The sequence below is a fragment of the Odocoileus virginianus genome, chromosome 11 (genome assembly GCF_023699985.2).
Source record: "Odocoileus virginianus isolate 20LAN1187 ecotype Illinois chromosome 11, Ovbor_1.2, whole genome shotgun sequence".
Lineage (NCBI taxonomy): Eukaryota > Metazoa > Chordata > Mammalia > Artiodactyla > Cervidae > Odocoileus > Odocoileus virginianus.
In genome coordinates, this window is record NC_069684.1 from 5,543,045 (window position 1) to 5,565,340 (window position 22,296).

General features: G+C 55.5%; 1 protein-coding gene and 1 long non-coding RNA gene across 2 annotated transcripts in view; both read right to left on the reverse strand.

The window, feature by feature from the left end:
• PLXNA2 (plexin A2) overlaps nt 1-20,519 on the reverse strand; it is a 226,216-nt gene extending 205,697 nt beyond the window's left edge. Inside the window, exon 1 of the mRNA XM_070473856.1 lies at nt 19,736-20,519. The gene's annotated coding sequence lies outside the window, so the exon portion shown is untranslated. The remainder of the gene's footprint in view (nt 1-19,735) is intronic.
• LOC139037359 (uncharacterized) lies at nt 11,470-15,429 on the reverse strand. Its single transcript, XR_011490134.1, has 2 exons — nt 15,249-15,429; nt 11,470-11,796 (listed from the first exon to the last, which is right to left on the reverse strand). It is a non-coding gene; the product is annotated as an uncharacterized lncRNA (long non-coding RNA).
• Nucleotides 20,520-22,296: the final 1,777 nt, after the last annotated feature.

Here is a 22,296-nt window from a genome sequence, read left to right on the forward strand (position 1 = left end):
GAAGACTCTTGAGAGTCCTTTGGACTGCAAGGAGATCCAACCAGTCCATCCTAAAGGAGATCAGTCCTGGGTGTTCATTGGAAGGATTGATGTTGAAGCTGAAACTCCAATATTTTGGCCACCTGATGTGAAGAACTGACTCAATGGAAAAGACCCTGATGCTGGGAGGGATTGAAGGTGGGAGGAGAAGGGGATGATAGAGGATGAGATGGCTGGATGGCATCACCAACTCAATGGACATGGGTTTGGGTTGACTCCGGGAGGTGGTGATGGACAGGGAGGCCTGGCGTGCTGCGGTTCATGGGGTCACAAAGAGTTGGACATGACTGAGTGACTGAACTGGACTGGACTGGGGAGCTACACCCTGTCCTGTACCATCTTCCTCAGGCTTGCAGACAACCTCACAGACAGGACACGCATGTCCCAGCACAGGCCACGTCTTTCTTTTCCTCAGAAATAGAGCAGAAGGGATGGGAGTGAGCTATCCAGCCGGCCTCCTATCCAGAGAGGATCCTGGGGCATCCTGCCAAGGAAATTATGGAATTTTCTGACAGCGAGTTTTCCTGACAGCTGTTTAGGAATACGCTTACCCAGAGGCAGGGGACTGGTTCCAGTGACCCGAGAAGGCGGCCTTCGGGGTAGGATTTCTAAGGATCAAAATCTACGAGGGTAAAGTGTTCTCACGGCATAATTCGGGGGGCCCCGCCTTGCCTCCCGTGGATGGACTGCTCCGTAAGGACCCACACGCATGTCATCCGCGTGGCTGTACATGCCAGGACTCCGAGTGTGACTGCCGAACAGTGACCTCGGAGGTAGTGCAGGCACGTTGGGCAGCACAGGTGAGCACCAGGGCGCGCGCAGAGGCCCCGGGTGACGCCAACAGCTGAAAGGCCTCAATTAGAGTGAAAGGAGTTATCTGGTATTTAAATAATTATTAGATGGAAGGAGTAATCATGGGTTTGAGCTGATTTTTTTCCCCCACTGTCACCCTGACGGCGTCTATAATATTATTATTCAAATGCCCATGATGCTCATTGAGAAGAGACCAGGAGAGAAAGTGGGGGGAAGGGGAGGGGGGGCGGGGAGGGGGTGGGGGAGAGACTCATTTAATCTCCATGTGACGGGGCTGCAGGAGGTACGATTAGTCTTTTTCTTATTTCAGCTGTCACTCAGGCACAGACACCGGAGATTGTTATTAGCGTATTTTATGCACGCGATTTAAAGGGGAAAGGGGAGGGGGTGGGGTGGGGACAGGCAGAATTTCCTACAGAAAATAACAGGACCAAAGGAACAATTTAGATGTCACTGCTGTACCAGCCGCGTTTGCTTCATTAATCGAATGTCATTTTTTCCCCCAGACTCTGGGCTGTTCTGTGGAGCTAAGCGGCTGCACCTTGCCCCAGAGCCAGAGGAGAGGAGGCGAGGGGAGACAGAGGGGGAAAACAGGCCTCTGCCTACATGGCCTCTGGGCCTCTTTTCTGAGAAAGTAAAATAGACGACATCGTGCCCTCCCCCCAGCCCCGACCCCCCAGAATGTCAAGGCAACTTTCGGTAGGATCATTCCTCTCACTGTGAGAAGGGAGATACCCTGCTTATCTGTCATGCCATTCTTTGCCACAGGTGGATAAACTCGATTCAATTTCAAATAACCAAGGAGTAAGCGAAGGAAATGTGGGGCGTCCCTAACACTGATCAGCCGTTAGGGAAGCACCAGGATTCCAGACAGTGAGGGGGCCAGGCAGGTGCCTTGCATCCCCCTTGAGTGCATGGCAGGGGTGGGTTCTCCACCCCCCAGATGGCACCGTGGGCAAGGCAGGGGGCAGGGGAGGCCAAGGGCTGGGCCCTGGCATTAAAGGCAGGAGTCTGAGGTGTGCCCCTGCTCTCACGCACCCCCAAATTCATATGGCAAAGCCTTAATCCCCACAGCCTCAGAGCAGGACTGCGTTTGTCGTCAGGGTCTTTATAGAAGTAACTGAATTAAAATTAGATAAGTAGGGTGGTGCGTGTGCATTGTAAGTAACTTCAGTCAAATCCAATTCTTTGCAGCCCCATGGACTGCAGCCCGCCAGGCCCCTCTGTCCATGAGATTCTCCAGCCCAGAATACTGGAGTGGGTTGCCATGCCCTCCTCCAGGGGATCTTCCCAACCCAGGGATTGAATCCATATCTCTTATGTCTCAAATGCACCCGTGTCCTTACAAAACGGGGGCATTCGGACACAGAAACAGATAGGCTTTGAGGGAAGACGTGTGAAGAGACACAGGGAGAGGACGGCCACCTGCAAGCCAAGGAGAGGCCGGGACAGCGCCCTCCCTCACAGCCCTGCCCGCACCCTGACTCCGGGCCTCCAGGAGGCCGTTAACCCCAGTGTCTAAGCCACCCCGGGCATGGTGCTCAGCCACAGCCGTCCCTGCAAACTCCTGTAGCCAGGAGGAGCGATGCACTCCACCGGCTGGGCGTGGGATCTGCTCCTTGAAAGCAAACGGTGTTGTGGCGAGGGGGGGTGGGTGGAAATCCCCGTGGGGCCAACACTCCTGGAGATGAAGGCACTTCAGGCCTCCATGAGAACCGAAGGCGGTGAGATGCGCTTCCTTCCTCACCAGGCAGACACAGGGCCCCTGAGCCCGCTTTGGCCCCTGCGGGAGTAGAACCTCTCACCTCTCCCGCTGCTCCTGCAGAGCGTTCAGGTCCATCTCGCCTCCCCCGCCCTCTTCCGCTCCGGCCCAGAAGAGTCCACGTGTTGCCTGCCCACAAGGACGCTCGGGGATGCTCTGTGACCCCCCGGGAGCAACATCGCTCCATTCCCAACCCAGCTCCTCCTCCTCCGGCCTGTCCTCCGGGGAGCCCTGCCTCTTCACCCTGGACGGGTTTTCTGTTGTTGTTTTTCCTTTCTCCCGGGTCTCCCGGTGGGCTCTCCTGGAGCCCGGGAAACCACACCAGCTCTCCCAGGGCCTTAGCAAACGTGTTTCTCCTCTCCACTCACAGGCTATCAAAGTTTGGAATTGCCTCCCTGCACTATGAAGGGTTCCAAAGACAGGCGCTGATTTGAAGGGCTGCAGCGCGGAGGGGCTGGGCTCCTTTCTGGGGCGCTGGCTGGGCTGGCTCTGCCAAGTCAAAACAAGATTCATTACCCCGGGGGCGGGAGCAGGGAGATACACCGCCTGACCCTGCAGACCTGCCCCATATGTCACGGGCCTGTCAGAGATCTCCCAGAATTCCCTTTATTATCTAAAGGTCGCCCCCCGGGCAGCGCAGAGAGGGGCCCAGGGTGGAAACTAAACCACAGGAGCAATCAATTTCAAGCAGCTGCCAGCCCGCCACCCCTGCCTGTCCCCCTTCCATGGGCTCTGCCCTCTTCAACCCCCTCTGGGGGATGGCGCGGCCCGGTCTGGCCGTGACTGCCTTACCCCAGGGGCAGAAAGAATTTCGGTGACTTGGCGGGGCGCTGAGCCTCCAAGCTGCGCCCTAGGGGTATGTCTGCCCTCCACACTATGGGGGCCCTAGAAAGGTTACCCCACTGGTTCCCGGACTCCAGCCGGATTGTATCCAAACCACTCCGGTGGTGAGGTTGCTCTGTGGGTAGGCCTTTTGAAATGAAAGGACAGGAAGAGGAATTTTCAGGCTCCTTCCCAAGTCTGGCAAAGGAATAAAAGCGGGAATCTAGCTTTGCTAAGTCAAATCCAAATTCGTGTTTGAAGGCTTCATAACCATGAATAGTAGGACGATAAAAATTTCCATGTGTTTTCTATGGCAAAAATAATAAAGAGCAGCTATCATTATTATTATTTATTAACCATCTGCTATGTGGCACACAGCTAGATTCTTGGCATATGCAATGGGTGATTTTGTGATTATTCTGCAAGATAGGTATTATTCTCCCCATTTCACAGATGGAAAAAATGGAATCTCAGGAAGGCTGAGTAACTAGCATCATTCTGCTAGGAAGCAGAAGTTACGGAGATATTTACAAGTCATTTTTCAACCAAACTGTCTTGTGTCTGGTCTGGGAATACTTGCAAGGATGTTAAATAAGACTTGGCAAGTATTTTAAAGGTCAAGACTTGAGGTTCCCATTTTATTGGGGTAAAGGAGCAGGGCTGAGGGAGGAGTGGCCAGGACTGAGTTATCCGTTACAAGGTGGAGTCCGGAGGTGTTTTGTTGCAAGAGGTTTGCTGGCTGGCAGTTACCTTTTAGAGAAATTCCAAAAGAGCTTTCCGAGAAGCCTGGAAATGTGTCTCCTGCCTTCTCACCCATGCTTACTGTGCAAGGGAGAGCCAGGAACTCTGACAGAAATGGGACAGGAGAGCAGGACACAGGGCAGGAGGGGCCCGACTAAGGGGTTAAATATTAATAAATTACAGTCACTCCACACAATGGCATATCATGCTGCCATTAACTGCCATATTTTCAAAGAACAGTGACACATCTCCAGTTCTCAGCAATGGGGTGGGGGGGTGGAATTGGAGGAGGCAAAAGAGAGAAGAAAGTAAAAACACAAAGTCCTAGACATTCATCTCAGCTCAGGCAGGGGACTGGCCCTACACGCCACTTACCCTCTGGGAAACGGTCCTGCCTTTCTCCTCTTGAAGAAGAATTTTAACAGACCCCAGGAGACCTGGGTGAGAGCACTTGCTGTTTCTCTTGCAGACCCTCCTGCTTTCTGCCCCATGGCAGCCACTGAGAGGCTCCAGAGACTAGGGGCACTCCCCATCGCTGCTTCCTTGTCCTGGCACCAGGGAAAGTGGCCATTAGTGCCAGATCAAGGTGCATTTTAAAAAAAATGCTGTTTCTAGAAGCTGGGGTTCCCCAAAGTTCAAAAGACTGGTCCTCTTCACCAGCAACCCTGCATGGCCTCCCTGAAAATGTGCATGTAAGACAGTCACCATCCAGGCTTCCCACCCTGACGGACGCCCCTGGCTATGGTGAAGGCCAGCGGCATCAAAGATTCAGCTGAAGTTTTCCGGCAAGGTGTGCCTTGTCCTGCTTCATTTCTCGTGCGTCAGAAGACTACCATTGACTGACTTTGCCAGGCATATGGCCAAAATATGATATCCACCCATGGAAACACCCTCCTTGGCTCCCTGCTGTTGCCCAGACAGACCTGGGACTGCTAAGTGCCCAAGTTCAAGTCCTCCCAAACTGGCTCTTTCGTTTTCTCTGGCTCTGCTCCCTGCCTCTTCCAGACTGACTTCACTCCTAACAAACTTGTTTGTTTGCCAAGTCCCCAAAACACCTCTAGCACAGTTTTATCTCTGGAATGTCCATCTCCACTTTCTTCTTGGCCTGTCCAAACTCTGCCAATCCTTCAAAACTTCAGGAAGCCTCTAGACACTCACCTGTCTCTCCTCCAAAGTCAATTAGACATTGCTGTTTCTAGCAAACATTGCATTGTACTGTTGGCCCTCTTTCCCACGTGACTGTGTCCAACCTGCCCATTGAAGCAGAGGTCTTTGGCATCTGTGCAGGGGTAGCAGGAGGCCTTTTACTCAGGACCGCACTCAGTCTGACTTGTGGAGAGCAGGGCAAAGGGGAGGGGATTGCATATGTGCTTCCCTCACCCGCGAGGCTGCTCTAAGCCATGGTGGAACTCACACACTTGGCTCAAGCATTTGTCGTAATGGGTCACTGAGCTGCAGTGAAGAAGAGAGTGAGCCGTTTGGGAAGGATCCTGGCTGCTGTTTATCTTGGGCCCACTGGGTGATGAGAAAATGTCATTAGCCAGGTGGGTAAGGTGGGGAGAAGGATGGAGAAGAGTGGGAAGATGCCAGCTCTGCTTTGATGAATGCCCCCTACAGACAGGGCTGGTGCAGGAAAAGTCTTGACAAGAGAGCACCAGAGCCATGAATCATATACTATCATCAATCACATTACAAAGTACACACTCATAAGTGGCCAGCTGACAGCATAAAGTGATCAGGAGCAGAGGGGGCAGGGTGAGACGTCCCCCTGGAAGGTTTCGGAGGAGGACTCTCCTATGAGGAAGTCAAACTCACTGTGACACTTGGCAGCAGACGCAGAGGGAAGGCTATGGGTTTTGGGGGCAGGATGTGTGTATGTGCTCAGTCACTTCAGTCGTGTCCGACTCTTTGTGACCCCATGACTGTAGCCCACCAGGCTCCTCTGTCCATGGGATTCTCCAGGCAAGAATACTGGAGTGGGTTGCCATGTCCTCCTCCGGGGGATCTTCCCAAACCAGGGATCAAACATCAGCTCCTGCAGCTCCTGCATTAGCGAGCAGATTCTTTATGGCTGAACCACCTGGAAAGCCCATTGGAAGTAGACCTGAGTGCAAGTCTTGCTCTACCACTTACTAGTTCAGTGACCTTGAACACATTATTTAACCTTTGGAAGTCTCACTTTCCTCAACTGTAAAAGGATAACTCACATGGTTGTGGTGAGAATCAATGAGAAAAATAGACGAGAAGGTGTTTTGCAAACGCTACAGTTTTGAATAAACACCAATTACTCTTGTTTCTGTTTTTGGAGAAACACTGTGCAAGGGCATCATCTCCTTGGCAACAATGGTTGCCCTGGGTGGTGGTGGCGACAAGGAAGCCTTGGCCTCACTCAGCTGATGGGGTGGCTCTTGTGTGCGGAGCTTGGGGACCCAGGCCTCTGGGGAGGACCTGGATGCTGCTGTTCCCTAGTAGCCATCACTCCAGTCCCTTGGGCCCCACGCTGCCCTGGGCCTCACCCCCTCCTCTCGGTGGTCTGAGAGGGATTTAAGGGCCCCCTTTGGGCTCTGGGTGATTCACCCAGGTGCCCCTGGCAGGAAAGAGGAAGGAAAAGGGGAGAGAGGACAGGTGGTTTACAGGAGGAGAGAGAGATGCTGAGAGCTGCTTGCCCAGCTGAGCTCCACATTTTGGGGGGGCTCTTCCCATGCTGGGGTCTGGTCAGCACAATGGATGGAACTCCCCTCTAGTATCTTCTCTGCCTCTCCTTCTTTCCCGGGCTTTTCTGAACCAACAGCCTGCCTTTGAATAAAAAGCTGTAACTCCTTTTTATGAGGAAGCTTCTTAAGCAGGCTGTGTCCCCACCCTGTCCCTCCCCACCTTCAGCTTCTATTATTTTTCTCTCTTTGTCTGAGGCTCTGAGCTCTTGGCAGAGAAGATCCCGAGCTGTCAAGCAGTTTCTCTTAAGTAACAGGCGCACTCAGGCTCCCACGGAGCAGGGGAACCGCGGCGGCGCTGGATAAAGGAGACGCGTGGACACGGCGGGGCCAGGGGCACTTTGGGCAGAGATGTGCCCACTTACGGGGCTTGTCTGTGCCAGAACGCCTTCAGCCTGGAGGACCCTGAGCACCTGGGTGAGCGGGGAGGGGAGAATAAGTTTTTGAGGCCCTGCCGCGGAACGAAAGTGAAGGGCACAGTTATGGGGGAAGCCGGACACGGCCGGGGAGAAGAATGTGCCGGAGGGGAGAGAAGGAAACACAGGCCGGGGGAGCGTGGGGCCACCTGGGCCGGAGATGAGAGGGCTTCTCCAGGGAGGATCTGGCCCCCTGATGATGAATGGGGTGTGAGAGAGGAGCCTGGAAAAGGGTAAACAGCCAGGAGGGAAGCGAGAAGGGAGGGAGGCAGGCGAGAGGAGAAAGAATGTTGAGGTCAAAGAGCAAAGAAAATGCTCCTGAAGTGATTAATTCAAGATATAGCAGGAGGCCCTGCAGGTCAGGAACACACTCGCTCAGGACTTGCTAGGCCCCGCCTCCCTGCCTGTGGCCCCGCCTCCCCGCCCGAGGCCCCGCCTCCCTGCCCGTGGCCCTGGCCAGGTACTCCCAAGTCTGCTTTCCCCAGACACTCCATACCCTATGGCAAACCTTCCTTTCCATTTGTCCTGAGTCTTCAAGGGACCCCACTGTAGTATAAACTAGCATTTGTGCAGCGATCTTACAGTTAACTATAATAAGAATTTCACCTACACTGAGCACCAAAGAATTAATGCTTCCGAATTCTGGTGCTGGAGAAGGCTCTTGAGAGTCCCCTGGACTGCAAGGAGATCAAACTAGTCCATCCTAAAGGAAATCAACCCTGAACTTTCATTGGAAGGACTGATGCTAAAGCTGAAGCTCCAATACTTTGGCTGATGGGAAGAGACGACTCATTGGAAAAGACCCTGATGCTGGGAAAGATTGAAGGCGGGAGGAGGGGGTGATGGAGGACAAGGTGGTTAGATGACACCACCGGCTCAATGGACGTGAGTTTGAGCAAGCTCCAGGGGATAGTGAAGGACAGGGAATCATGGGGCTGCAAAAAGCTGGACACGACTGAGTGAACAACAACATCCCATTAACGCACCGCTCATACAAGCCCATGAAGGAGAGCGGAGTGCCAGCATAACCACTTCACAGACATAGGCAGACTTGAAGTGAAATATTTTGGAGAAAGCACTGATCTGGAAGTGGGCCTGAGTTACACCCGACTCTCTGCTGCAGGCAGTGAGGTACCACCAAGTGATCCCAGCAAGGACAGACCCCCGACTCTGGAGGTCAGTCTCCCTGCGGCAGGCAGGCTCTGGCCACACCCAGCTCACACTGTCACCACTCTTCCGGAATGGGGGTGCAGTGTAAGGAGCTCAAGTCAGACTTGCATTCTTGGGGACACCCTGTGAGACAGGAAGAGGCTTCCTAGGGGTCCTCCACCCAATGCCACTTGGCTCCTCTTCGGCCCCGGGGAGGGGCTGAGGACTGGAGATGGCTCAAGGGCTAGCACAGGTGCTGGCAGGTGAAAAGAATCCAGAAACAGGGCTTTGCAGGCAGAGAGGCTGGGCTGCCAAAGTCCCCTCCCCACCCTACCTGCTCTTATCTGTGGGGGAGAAAACTGATACTTGCCATCTCCCCTTCTAAGTGGTCCCAGCAGCTGGCCCGAGATCGCAGGCAGCCCCTACCTGCCTCTGACTGCCCTGTCTTCTCCAGCTGTCTTCCCTGGCTCCGCGTGCTCTGAGTCCCAGCCCTGGCAGATCACTGATTAATTCAGGGCTGTTTAATAACCCTTCTATTTCGATGAAACAAGCTGTCTCGTTTTCTTTATTTTTAACACCGACTTTTCGTTTCTTTGCTAAGCATCTTACTGTCATTTAAATTTCTCTGTCTCCAACCAAGCTGATAATAGACTGGAGTGAGCAGCTGCTTCCGTCCTGTTTATGACAGTGATTAGGAGTCAGAGCTGTGCGGGCAGAGGGCTGACCATGCAGGCGGCTCTGCCCCTGCTTGGAGACAGAGGGCTCACTCGGACACCATTAGGACGATTCTGGCTCCAGGAGAGGCCAGGGCTTACCCCTGTCCTCCAGCCTTCCTGGCACCCCGCTCCGAGGGGAGTCGTGGGGGGAGCCAAGGTGTGAGAACCAGCTCTGTTTACGGTGGAATTTAGGCCAGCAGCTGTGGGTCATTCTCACAAACCTGACACTCAGCCTCACTTCTCAAAGGAGACTTTTCCTGAATTGAATTCCCTGAGCAGCAGACAGAAAGACCCCATTTGAGAGCACTGGGGTGTGGGTGAGGACTTCGGCCATCACCTCTTCCACCTTCCTGCTCCACAGGAGACCTGGTCATCACCTTCCAACCTCCGCTTGAATCCCCCACGTGATGCAGAGTTCCTTCCCTCCCTGGATCGTATGACTGGCTTGCATGACTGATTTCTCTCTCCTGTGTCCCAACACTTAATTTGTACGACCATTATTTGCACGTGTTCCCCCTTTTCCCTTGCCACACCGGGAGCTCCTCAAGAGCCAGGATAGCGCCTTGCCTCCCTCACATGATACCTGCCACATAGCAGGTATTCGATAAACATTTGTACAAAGTAAATCACGTTGTGCCAACTTCAGCCTCCTTGCAAATAATGCAAAAAAAAAAAAAAATCCAAACCCAAAAAACTTTTTTCTGCCTGGGCAGGCTCCTGGGGAAGTGGCCTGTCTGTCTCTACCTGGACAGGTATTCTCCGCTTCCTGTCCTCAGGCCAGAGGCCACTGCTTCCTCAGAAGACAGGGCCTTGCTTCTCCCTCCAGGCCCAGAGTGACCACATGGCTGGTGGCAACCTTGGCCCAGGAGGCTGGGGGCTCGTCGCAGGAGTCAGTCAGGTGGCCTGAGCCAGGTCCGCTGAATCCCAGCCCCGCCTCCTGTGGCCTTCGGGTCCCTCACGGCCGCCTGAGAAAGCTCGCAGGTGCGAGCTGGGCAAAGCCCGGCCGGCTCCCGCCTCCCGCCTCCCGTTCCGGCAGTCTCCCAGCCAGCTCCGTCTGCAGACAGCTGCTCGGGTCATTGTCTCAGCCTCTCCAAGCTGTGAATGCCGAGTCTATAGAGACCGCCACGCAAACAGTGCCCACACTGCCTCTGGGGAGGGAGGGGAGAGCTGGGCTTTGCCAGGGCCATTGACTCTGCAAATAGCAAGGCCTGCTGTGGATGGGGGAAAGCTTGTTGGAGTCTTTAACAGGGGGGAGCGGAGAAGCGCGGGGGTGCCCGAGGGCTGGCAGACTGGCAGGGCAGGGGAGAGGCCTGTCCTCGGGGACACCTGCTCAGACCTAAGAAAGAGAGACGGGGACTTGGCGAGGCACAGGGGCCAGGCATGAGAGGCTGGAAAGAGAGGTTCCCACACAGGCAGGCGGAGACGGTGTGCTGGGCCTGCCTGGGGCAAACAGGCCCCCTCACGCTCCCCACAGCTCGACAGCCCTCTCCCACTGGCCCAGGCTGGACTCAGCTTCTGCATCTATTGTGTGGACCCGGGGAAAAGTTGCTGTCGAATACTCAGAGACGTTTCTCAAGTGTTGTATGTATAACACCTATTCTCTTGCAATGCAAATGGTTTTCTTCATAACATTCTGGAAAAGAGACCCAAGGCACCTTGTCACCCTTGTTTTCCACCTCTGGCTCTTGGGCAGTGCTGTGGAAGGCACGGGGCTCCCTCTGCCTGCATCCACCCTCCCATGCTCCGTACTTCCAACCAGGGGCCAGGTTCTGTGCTGAAACGGGGTGGGCTGGGTGGGGGGGAGCTTCTTGGGCTGGTAGAAGACAGCTTCTCCCCTGACATCCTACTACGTTCTGCCCAGGGATCTAGATCCTGAGCCTCTGCGTCTAGCTTGGCTCTGGGCCCCAGTGTCTGCTGTCCTTTTCATGCTGTGTCCATCCCACTCATACCAACGCTTCTAGGAGCTCTCTCTGCAGACAAATGTAAGCTGATTGCAGGCAGGCAGCAGGAGCCCCAGAGCTCTGCCCCTTGCTCTTCATTGGAGGCTGACTCCCTGAAAAATGCCAAGGTATCAGTTCTGCAAAAGTATCCTAAATCTCCACTCTTAGATGTGAAGACATCAAAGCGCAAGGGTAGCAAATTCGGAATTCAACCTCCATCCCCACGGCTTAGTCCTAACCCAGAGCCACACACATGACCTGGCTGCCAGGATCACTGTGGGTTTTGCTCTCAGCCTCTAGTCTCCACTGAGTCTTAAGTCCTTCATCTATTTCTATATATAAAAATCTTTAGCACACAGATTTTCTTTAAATAAAATCTTATTTTTATCAGAAAATTCCAAACAAATTTCAGAGAGAGGGGGAGGGGAAAAAAATCTCTAGCTTGACTGTATTCCTGCTGTAACTTTTAGAATTATTTTGCATGTTGCGACAATTGTTGTTTCTCCGAATCCCTTAATATTATCTTCCCATGCCCAGCTCCAGAAACAAAGGCAAGTGAGGGCTCTTGGAGAGTCAGGGAAACAATTCATCCCCACTATACAGATGAAGAAATGGAGGTGCTGCGTGAGGGGCAGAAGGCCATTCTCCCAGAGTGTCCTGGGGTTTCCTCATATCTTCCTCTTTGACCTGGGAGCAAATGGAGGATGAGCATCAGTCAACAGGTGAGAAAGCTTTCAGGAAGATGGGAGAGCCACAAGTGTGAAAGAAGTCCCTTTGTTCTCATGCATTAGGACCCTAACCTCACACTGGTCTCTTCCTGACCATCTGTTCTGACCCCTCTTAGCTGCTCTCAGCATCTTGAAGAGGGGTGCCAGGTGTGACTTCCCAGTTTCACAAGTGGTTCAGATGGTTTTCTTGAAGCCTCTTACTGCAGGGCTTCACACCCTGGGGGTCACTCGGAATGGGGAGTTAGACTTGAATTCTGTTAATTTCCGGATAAACCTCAGGGGGTGTTTGCCTGGCCGAAACCCTAGTGGTTGTGGGTTTTAATTTCACAGAGAGTCAAGGGGCTTGCCAGGAAGGTCTGGGTGGCTGGGGTGAGAGCAGGGGGCCAGTCATTCCAGGGCTTGTGAAACCCTGACTGCCTCTCTCCTGGAAAAATCACCAGCCTCCAGAGTGAAACAGGGGCTCAGACCTGCAGGGCTGGCTGACCCGGGCTCCCAGGGCTGGGCGCAGAGGTGGAGCCTGGTCCTCCCGCCCGGCTTTGGCCAAGGGCTTCCACTGAGAACCCCAAGTTCAGAAAACAGCCTCTTCTCCCTCAGGTATCTTTGTAGCTCAGGAAAAAAAAAAAAAGGGAAACTGCAGTGGGGGGGTGGGGGGCGGTCAGGGGAGGTGGGAGGTCAGAGGCCAACGTAATATTTACCCAGCCCAGCTGAGGCCTTTCACTTTCATGGAGCAGGAAACCGCTTCAAAGCGGCACCGTCCCCTGGTGTCACTTCTGTCTGCCCGCTGGCCCTCCTGCCTCCACGGGGCAGCCACGGCTTTCTCACCGAGCCCTTCCTCCCCTCCTGAACCTTCCACCCTCGGCCCCTTCAAGGCAGGAGCCCTCCGCCCTGCCTCCTGCCCAGAAAGGTGCCGTGACTTGTATGGTTGCACACCGATGACCACACCTGGGCGCCCAGGCTTGGGCCTTGGACCTTGGACCTTGGACCTCTCGTCTTTCCTCTGAGTCAGTCATCTGTCACTTGGGGATGCGGGGCAGACACTGGGTTACAATTCCTCACCGAAGTCTCGATTCCATCCACAACCAGAGCACCAAGTGGACCAAGTAAGGTCCTGGAGACTCGCGTTCAGTGGTTCTTTACATTGGGAGGGGGGGCGGGGCTTGCAGATTCCTTCTCTGCAGAAATATATGCACTCACATGCACACACATACACGTATTTCTCAAAGCATAGACTTTTAAAGGTTTCAAAGCCTCTTAAAGTCCAAGCATGTGCCCTGGTTCTGCCCCCCACCCCCAGTGCCGGGCCTCCGCGCACCCCAAATCTGATCTGAACATGTCAAGGTACAAGCAGAACACTGCCCTCCATTATGGGACTAGAGAAAGTTTTCAAGCTGAAGTGAGAGCTGCCTGCTTGTAACCTCCCTCCCTTAATCCTCCCGGCCTGCTCTGTGGACAAAACCTGTAAAGGAGTGTCCTTCTCCAGGAGGCAGGCAGAAGCAGAGATGGCTCTTGGAGGGGGCTTTCCTGCTCAGGCAAGATGAGGGGGGGAAATCCAAATATATTTTCTCTGGGTTCCCTTTAATGGGTTCCTTCAGATAAAAGTGTGTGCGCTAACAGCAGGATTCTGGACACTTCAACGTGAATACAGATGAGTAACAACATTTCCTGATGAAGCACAGTGGAGTCCAAGCTGCCAGCTCCAGGAGACCGGAAAGGGATGCAATTTACATAGAATACACGGTGCAAAGCCCTTGGGAGGGTGTTACACGGAGATCTTGCTCTAGGATGTTGACTAATAGAAAACAACTACAGTGGTGTCAGTTTAAAATCCATGCAGGGGCATGAGGGGAAAAAAAAAAGGCTGGGGTAGCTCTGAGAGGCTGAGGAATGGGAGAGGGTGAGACAGTCCGTCGTGACGGGGAACTGAGGTTTTCCAGCATAGGAGTCTCCCTCCCAGAAAACCTGCACGTTCCACTGAAAAGAGCAAAAGGGAAACTTTTATACCTCCACTCACTCTGATCCCCCAGCACACCGTTAACTCCATTCTGCCTTTGCTTTTATATTGAAATTCTGGGAGGGGATGTTCATTTTCCCTCCCCCGCTAGGAGGCTGTAAGCATCCTGAAGGTAGGATCAGTTATATTTTCGTCTGGGTACTGAGTGTTACACATTCCTGGCACTGACTCAGTGACCAACTTCTACTCGATTAAACCTAAGTGGGCTCCGATTCCAGGTCTCCTTGTCTTTCTCTCTTGGTTCAGCACGAGGGCAACGACCTTCACATGAAGATTACACCTGGAGTTCGCTGAGCTGTTCTACACCTTCTGTGATCTCTCCCTATTCCTCCATAGGCAAACAAGAAACCAAGGTGGGAAGGCAGGCTTGTAAATGCAAAAAATACAAAAAGTTTAACTCCCCAGACAGCGTGGAGAAGTGAAGGTGCCTTAGTCAGGGCCTCCGCCCCCTCTCTCAAAGCTGCAGAGAGAACACATGTTTTTTTGGGGGGGCAGGTAGAGCAGAGGGGATAATCCACGGGGCCTGGGAGCTCTCCCCCACTTCCTTCTCCAAGACAAGCTGAACTATGCAAGGGCGACCCCACTGCCTTTCATCTCTCATACCGAAAGTAATTTTAGCCAAGGGAAAGCAGGATTAGACTTTCATAACATGATACATTTATCTTGTTTTTCTTTTTTCCTTGCTCTCTCCTCCCTCGCCTCCCTCTTTGACCCCAGGTAAACGTGAGCCAAAGGGGAAAGATTAAGTATCAGAGGATGCTATCAGATCTGAAGAGATGCTCCTTTCCGGCCCACTGCTGTCCCCAAACTTTTAATATCTGCCCCCACCCCTGTCAGACGGTTACTGTCTGCTCAGATGAGAAAAGCCTCTGGACCCTGCTCTCTCCATATTGTCCTCTGCTGAAATGAAAGGGGGAATTATAATTCAGAGAAAGGCTCCCACAGAGAGTATGAAGACAAAGATGAAATCAGTGATACAACGCTGACATGCGTTCAGTTCCTGAAAGGTCTCTTTGAAAAAGTCTCCTTGGGAGCAGCGTCGCCACCACCTGAGACTGTTTAGGGGGCTGGGAGAAGAGGAAGGCCCGTGAAGGCACCTTGGGGTCGGGCCAAAAACTTGTATCGCTGATAAAGAGAGGCTAGAGCCTCTCCATGGCGGGGAGGCTGGCAGCCAGGACTGCTTGAGAACGCCTGCCCACCCCCCAGCCCCCAGACACATCCTGCCAGCCGGGCAGGCCCCTCCGGGAGCGGCTTCCCCACCCTGGGCCCCCTCTTAAGGCCGCAGGCGCCCGGTCCTGCTCCCCAGCGACCAGACGGGGCCCAGACGTCCCACGGGCAACGGGACCCCACCCGTTGTGGTCTCAGAGCAGCGACAGCTGGGAGTTTCTAATATATCTTACCATATTTTTCCTTCTTTTAAAACAAAACAAACAAATCAGAAAACAAACAAAAAAACCTCTACAAAAGCCACTGTTTAGGGCCCAGCCTGGTTTTCAAGCGCCCCCTCTAGTGGAGAGAGCCTGCAGCTTCGGTTTCCCAGTTCAGCCCCCTTGGGCCCCGGAGGACCGGAGGGCGGCTCTGCCCGCGCCCTTCCCACCGGCGCCCCGGAGTGTGCGCTCAGCCCCTCCGGCCCCCCTTTCACTGTCAGGCCGGCTGCCTTCATCTCTGTCCTCTGGCCCCCGCCTCTCTCAGCCTGTCTGCGACTGCTCCTGCGCCTTGAGTTGGGTCTCACCACGTGCGCCTGTATCTTGGTCTGCATCTCTGGTCGGTCTGCTGGGTTTTCCACTCTCCCCGCCCTACAGTTCAGGGCTGCAGGTCCGAGGAGAGGGAAATGCTTTGACCAAGCCTTGGAGCAAATGGCCTGTCTCCGAGGGCCAAGGCAGGGACTCCTCACCCAACTCAGGCGTTCCCTGAGGCGAGGGAACCCCAGCCTCACCCCCGCTCCCTAGCAAACCCGGCACCCCCACGGGGCTGATGTGCAGGTCTGAAGCAGTCTGTGGCCTGAGCTGGGAGCTCTGGTTTTGGAGGCCTGTGTGAACCCAGTGTGCCCGCTCCGTCCACCCTCCCCACCATCCCGCCAGCGTCCCCGTGGGGCAGGCTGCTGCCAGGCCAACAGCTGGCAGAGCCCCAGGGAGGGGGCGGCTGGCAGGGCTTGGGGGGAGGATGCTGGTGCCAGCGGAGGGGGCAGAGAAAAGGGTCAGTGGGGGCCCGGGCTGAGCTGGGGGCCGAGGGGAGACAGGGCAGCGAGAGGGGGGGCACGGGGACCACCCCCAGCCGGCAAGAGACAGGGCCAGGCCCCGGGCAGGGGCCAACGCTTGACCCACGCTGGTAGCAGGGGCCCTGCGCCGCTCCACTTGGGCCTTTGCTTCCCTCTCCCCATCTCCCCCTCCCTGTCCATTTACACTTTCCCAGTAGGGGACCCGGCTCCCCAACAAAGAACCTTCTGGCCTCTATTTCTGCCCTTGAACCCCAGATAGAAGAGTAGAGGCTCCCTCTGCCCCAAAGGCCAGGAAACGGGCCCTGGAGAGGCTGAGGGCTACACCCAGGGAGAAAGGGGGTGCCAGCTCTTACCTTCATCCCTCCTGGCCCTTGGGACCAGCTGTTTGACCCCCTCACCGCCCCCCCCCACCCCCGCCCATCCCCAGGAAGAACCGCCTTTCTCTGTCTCCACAGGGCTCACCTTTAGAAACAGACAAGAAGGGAACACTCCCCCACCACCCCTCATTTACTCTAATCAGGCATGAAATCTTTGTAACTAAGTGGAAAAAAAAAAAACTGTTTCCCATAAGGGAATCAGTTCCATTCATTATTGTTGGAGCCCAGCATCTGCGAAGGGGAGAAAGATACTCTTAGAATGAATTGATAACAGACTGGCCCTGGGCGAGGGGGGCAGTGCTGGGGGGTGGCTGTGTCCATGGGCTCTGAAACTACAGCACCTCAAAGCCCACTTCTGCCAGTTTCCCTGTTCACCATCCTGACTTATTTGTGGTTCACAGACTCCAGTAACACGATGCTCCGGTCTCTTTATGATCAGAACAGGGGTGGGCTGGAGGCTTGGCTTGGGGCGTCTCTCTTCCCCTCGGCTGTGATGGACACAGATGATACTGCCCCCCCACCCCCACCCCGCCCCGGTCTGTGTGTGTGGAGACAGCTGTGTGGCAATGCAGGGAGACAGCTGGGGCGGGGGGTGGGTGGAGGATATCGCTCCTGGAGACAGAAATCGCCTCCCCCTGCACCAAACCCCAGAGCTTGGAGAGGCAGCGATAGCAGAGGAGGCAGGACAGAGACTAGAAAAGCCCCCAACAGCGACAACTCCAGCACCATAAATATTTCATGGCACCTGAACTGGCGAGTTGAGGCTGCTGCCAGCTGCTGCCTTGTATATTTAACTGTGTCATTGGCCTCCCCTCCTGCTCGTGTGTTTCCTTGTAACGTGCCCATGCAATAAAGACGAACAGAATTGCCAGAAGGATCTGGAAGTGGGCAAGGAGCCTGGTAGAGAAGTAACTGTTCTTCAAGGGGTGTTTCTGGAACCTCATGTTAAGCCCAGACTCCACTACAACAGCTGGAGAACTTTTGCATCCGACACGCCTGCAGCTCTGATGGTCTAGAGGCTGGAGGGGGTGAATGTTCCCTGGTGCTTTGGGGACAGGGGTGGGTCTTCAGGGCAGCTCTGAAAGCAGGGCCACCAATCTTGTAATCCCATCGGTTTCTTTGGGGGTGATGGGACACCATCACTTACTCTTCATTTAGACTAGGGCTGCAAGACCAACCAGTCCCCCTGCCCGGCACCAGGCTATGAGTGACCCGGGTCCTTACATCCTGTCAAAGAGAAGGGCCAGGTGGAATCCCCTTACCAGACTCACAGTCCTGGGCGGAAGGGCCCTTCCCGCTCTCCATCACTTCCCACCTTGATGCTCCTCAGCTGCGTCTCCATTGCCCAGCACTCTACACATCATTTCCATTTAACCTCTCTGCAAGCCAATCTGCCCCATCCTAATACAATTTGCTGAGGACAGCGGGGGAGCAGAGAGGGCAGCCCACCCTGCCCTGCCATTTTCAGCAGTCCCCAAAGAGGGTTGGCTGGAGGGCTGAGTGGAGCCGCTCTTTCAGGTGATGCTGGCAGCCGGTGAGGACAGGTTCTGGGAGGAGGAAGGGTGGGTGGAAGCAGAGACACCAGGTGGAAGAAGGGGAAAGCAAAACCTCACCAGGGCATCTTGGCAGATGGCTCTCAGTTTCCCTACCTTTCCTCTGGATCCCCTCCCCCCAGGCCAAGGAGGGGAGAGCCCAGGTAATTACTTCAAAAGGTACTAGAAGGGGTGAAGGGAAAGTTAATGAATTCTTCTCTTCTTGCCAAGAGGTCACAGAAGAGACAGCTGCTAGCAACTCCTGGAGTGTTCTGGGGTGACTGCACAAAAGTTGTGCATTTCAACTGGGAATAGATGCATTCTTCCAGCCAGAGCTGTCTCTTCCCTGGGCTCTGCCACTCTGGGGAAGACCCCAGAAGCCTGCCCAGAGGAAACAGTGAAGTTTCAAGGTCTGGGGGAGAAGCCCAGCAAGACCGGAGCCTACTATTGTGTGGGGTGGGGATGGGGGCTGAGCTGAACCTGACTCCCAGCTCCCAGAAGGTCCAGCCCTGCCCAGCCCAGACACTCATCTTCATCTGCCTCTCATGACCCTGTCCACTGAGTGGGTTCCCAGACCTCTGTAGGTTCCTCCAAACTGCTGGGTCCCCAAGCCACCGCCTTGAGCTGGTCCTGTCTTGTGTCCCGTGTCTGCCCACTTCTAGGATATGCCACGGTTGCCCTAGGATCTTAGATTCTTACAGAAGACCTGATGATATTTCCACTACCCACTTCATAGGGCTCTCATTTCTAGAAACAGCTGACTCCCTCCAACTCCATCCCTCCCAGATGCGTTGGAGTAGGTAGCTCTTTCCTAGAGCAAGAGTCATGCCAAACAGGTGGACATTCGTCAGGGGCCTGGGATGGCAGTTTCGGGATGACTCTCTCTGACCATCCAGACCATGATGAACGTATGTATAGAGACTACCTGTGGGATGGAGAAACAGGGCTAGAATTTTCCAAGATCCCTACATCACTTGTGGGGTGGGGCAAGAAGAAGCCTAAGGAAGGAAATATCCTAAAGTGGTTTATAAGGGGCCTTCAGACCCGAAAGAAGCTCATCCTTCAGCCCCCAACCCTCTCCTGCAGCTCAGACCTGGGGGTGGGTGATGGGCGCTTCACCGCCAGGGCGCACAGAAGCGGGCACAGAGCACTTGTCCCATTCCGTGCCTTGGACTCCTTCCCTGAGCCTCCGGAAACTGCGCCTAGGATTCCTGAATCCCCTGCTCGGAAGAACCACCAGTGGCCTCCAGGGTCTCTGGGCTCCAGAGTGAACGCCGCCCTCCCCCCGCCTCTTCCCGGCCCAGTCGAGCGGCGGCGGCCACCGTGGCCCTGGCTTTCCTGCGGGTGCGGTGCCCGGGAAGGCCCGCTTGGGGCTGCAGCTCTCGGGACAGCCCCGCCACCCCTGCGCTGCCCCTAGCCTCAGCTCGCCGGCAGGTGCGCCGTGGAGGCGCGCGGAGGAGCGCCGCCCGCCAGCAGCCCGGCGGGGAAGCGGGGCGCCGGCGGGGAAGCCGGGGCGGGAGGCGGCTGCACCGAGAGATGCCCGCACACGCGCCCGCACTAGCGGGCGCCGCGCTCCGGCCCGGGAAAGTGGCCGGCCCGGTGCGGGGACTCGTCGGCTGCAGCCGAGCCCTGGCGTTCGGGGCTGGGACCCCGCGGAGGCGGGGCGCCGGGAAGCCGCCGCCGGGCGAGCGCGCTTCGGGAGGACCGGGCGGCGGGCGGGCGCCGCGGACTCCGAGCTCCCGGCCTTGGGCGCCGCTTACCCAGCTCGGAGATGTCGGTCTGTCCTTCCGTCCCCGGTCCGACCGCTTCGGCCGCCGGCTACCGAGGCCGGCGCGCTGCCTGCTCCTCCGGCTGCCCACGACTCGAGATCACGCGGACGATCGCATCCACATGGAATCCAAATTCATTAAAATCCACGTCAAGCCACCAGCCACTTATCTGTATTCCTGAAGTGGCCCCTCGGTCTCCGGCCCGCGAGCCCCTCCGTCCTCCGCCGCCCGGTGGCAGCCCCGCCGGGCTCGGTGGCCGGCTCGCTGGGAGAACCGAGAGGCGCTGAGGGGGCGTGGGGGGGGGGGGGGGGGCGGCGGCGGCGGCGGTGGTGGCTGGCGGTGGTCTCTCCTTGGGAAGCGGCAGAGCCCCGGCTGTCTTCAGATTTTTTCCAGCCCGACTTTCCGGGCTCCTCTGACATCAGCAATCGCGGCGCTTCCTTCCCTTCTCGCTCCCCGGGTTCGTTCACAGTCCCATTTCCTCCGGGAACCTGGCTCTCCGGATCTATTTCGAGGTTGGCTCCGCTAGCTCCCCACGGCTCCCGAGCTAGCGCGGGGTCTCGGTCTGGATCGCGGGGTCCCTGTCTGGATCGCGGGGTCCCTGTGTCTGGATCGCGGGGTCCCTGTGTCTGGATCGCCTGCCCTCTCGGCTGAAAAATTCCCAGCAACTGCGTTCGGCCGCGCTTCGCTCCAGTCTGGCGCGGACGGCGCTGCGCCCGGCGGCTTGGCTCCCGCGGCGGCGGCGGCGGCGGCGGGGCCCTGAGCGCCGGCCCCCCTATATTACCAGGCGGCTCATTATCATAGAGGCCGCGCGCCTTAACCCCCTCCCTGCCGGCCGCGCCCGCCCGGACGGGGGCCGCGCCCGCCGCTGGCACCGCCCCCTGCAGCCAGCCCCCTGTTCCCGTCCCCCCGCCCCCACCCCCACCCCCGGACCTCCTCCTCCGCCAGCTGTCAACAAAGGACAAGCAGCTTGGGCCGGGGGAGGCCGCCCCGCTGCCTCCTCGGCGCCCAACTCCAGCCCGGACCCGCCAGCCACCTTAAGTGGCCAAAGCAGGATTGCGGGGTGGGGGTGGGCACGCCAATCGTGCTGGGGCCTGGGAATTCGGGTGGGGGCCTGGCCGAGCCCCGGGGGGCGTGGGGAGCTCAGGACTGAAGCGGAGTGCGTGGGTGAGGTCAGTGGGGACGTGGGCACACCCCCCCCCCCCCCGCATCACCTGTCACCGCGCGCATCCCGCACAGTCCCTCTTCGTCTTTAATTTGAGGGGTGCGTGGAGGGAGGAACCGGCCTTTGGCTGATGAGGTTAAGAAGGGGGCTCTCGGAATTTGTGCAAGCAGATTCCGTCTGCTCCTGAATCTCGGAAAGCCAACAAGCTGTCAAATGAGGTTTGAAGTTGTTTTTTTATTATCATTTTTATTATGTGAAGACGAGCCTTGCTCTGAATTGCAAGTTTCCGACTCTGATTAGAGATCCTGGGCATCTGGCAAGTGAGGGAGGCAGAGCCCAGCGGGGAGCTATGTCCAGACCCAGGAAGCCTCCGTGGCTGGGGAGTCAGAGAGGGAGCGGTACAATAACTGGCTTTAATACACCAAGGTGAGAGGCGCCTGGATTGCGGATGGCAGTGCCTCAGCGCCTTAACTTGCTTGTTTCCACGTCCTGTAGAATCTCGGTTCCCCCGCAGCCTCTGCACGCGGCTTTGCGAAACGCCTGCAAGCTGGACCCGGGCGACTTCGCAGAATCTGCCTAGTCCCTGTTGGCGATCAGAGCAAACGCGAGTTTACTCAATACGTCCAAGTATTCCGATAAGCTCCGTCTACTGCCCTCTCGTGGCCACAGGCCTCAGTGGTATAAAGAAAAGAGAAAAAAAAAAAAAAAAAAAATCACAAGAAACCCTAAAAGGAATCGCAAGTAATTCTCAGGGCAGCAGGGGCCTTAAAGAAAAAAAAAAGGAGAAATAAATGTAGACTCACCTGTCATCTTGTGCAATCACCCCTTGAATTAAGTGAAGTATTGTGGGGGGAATGTAAGATTTACTTCATCCACAGAAATTAGCTCATTTCTCAAAAGTTCTTTCCTCAAGGTAGCTGAAATTTGCCTTCTTGTGACTTTCACTGGTTATTCTTTGTAGTGTCCTGTGCAGCCACAAAGAATTTGTCTAAGCTGTCTTCCTGACCCATACCTGATCTTTTCTTTGAACTTCTTTAGTATTTATTTTTGGCAGTCCTCCAGGCAATTGTCATAAGTTACTCTATATTATCATTTATTTCTCTTTATAAGTTGATCTTGTCTCTCCATCCAGACAGCCTTGCCTACTGTCTCAACTTTGGTTAGACTGAATATAAACTACAATTTATTAAGGAATATGATTTGAAGAAGATGCTAGAAGATTTTGGAAAATTTCTTTTATTTGTTTGGTACATGGAGCATGGGTCTGGTTGGCTCAACCCAGGACAGGCAGTGGTAGGCTTGGAAATACCTAGCTGATAAAGCTTGAAGCTGAAAATTAGGACTTTCTGGTTCTCAAACCAAGTGCTGCGTGACTCTAGAAGAGGTTGCA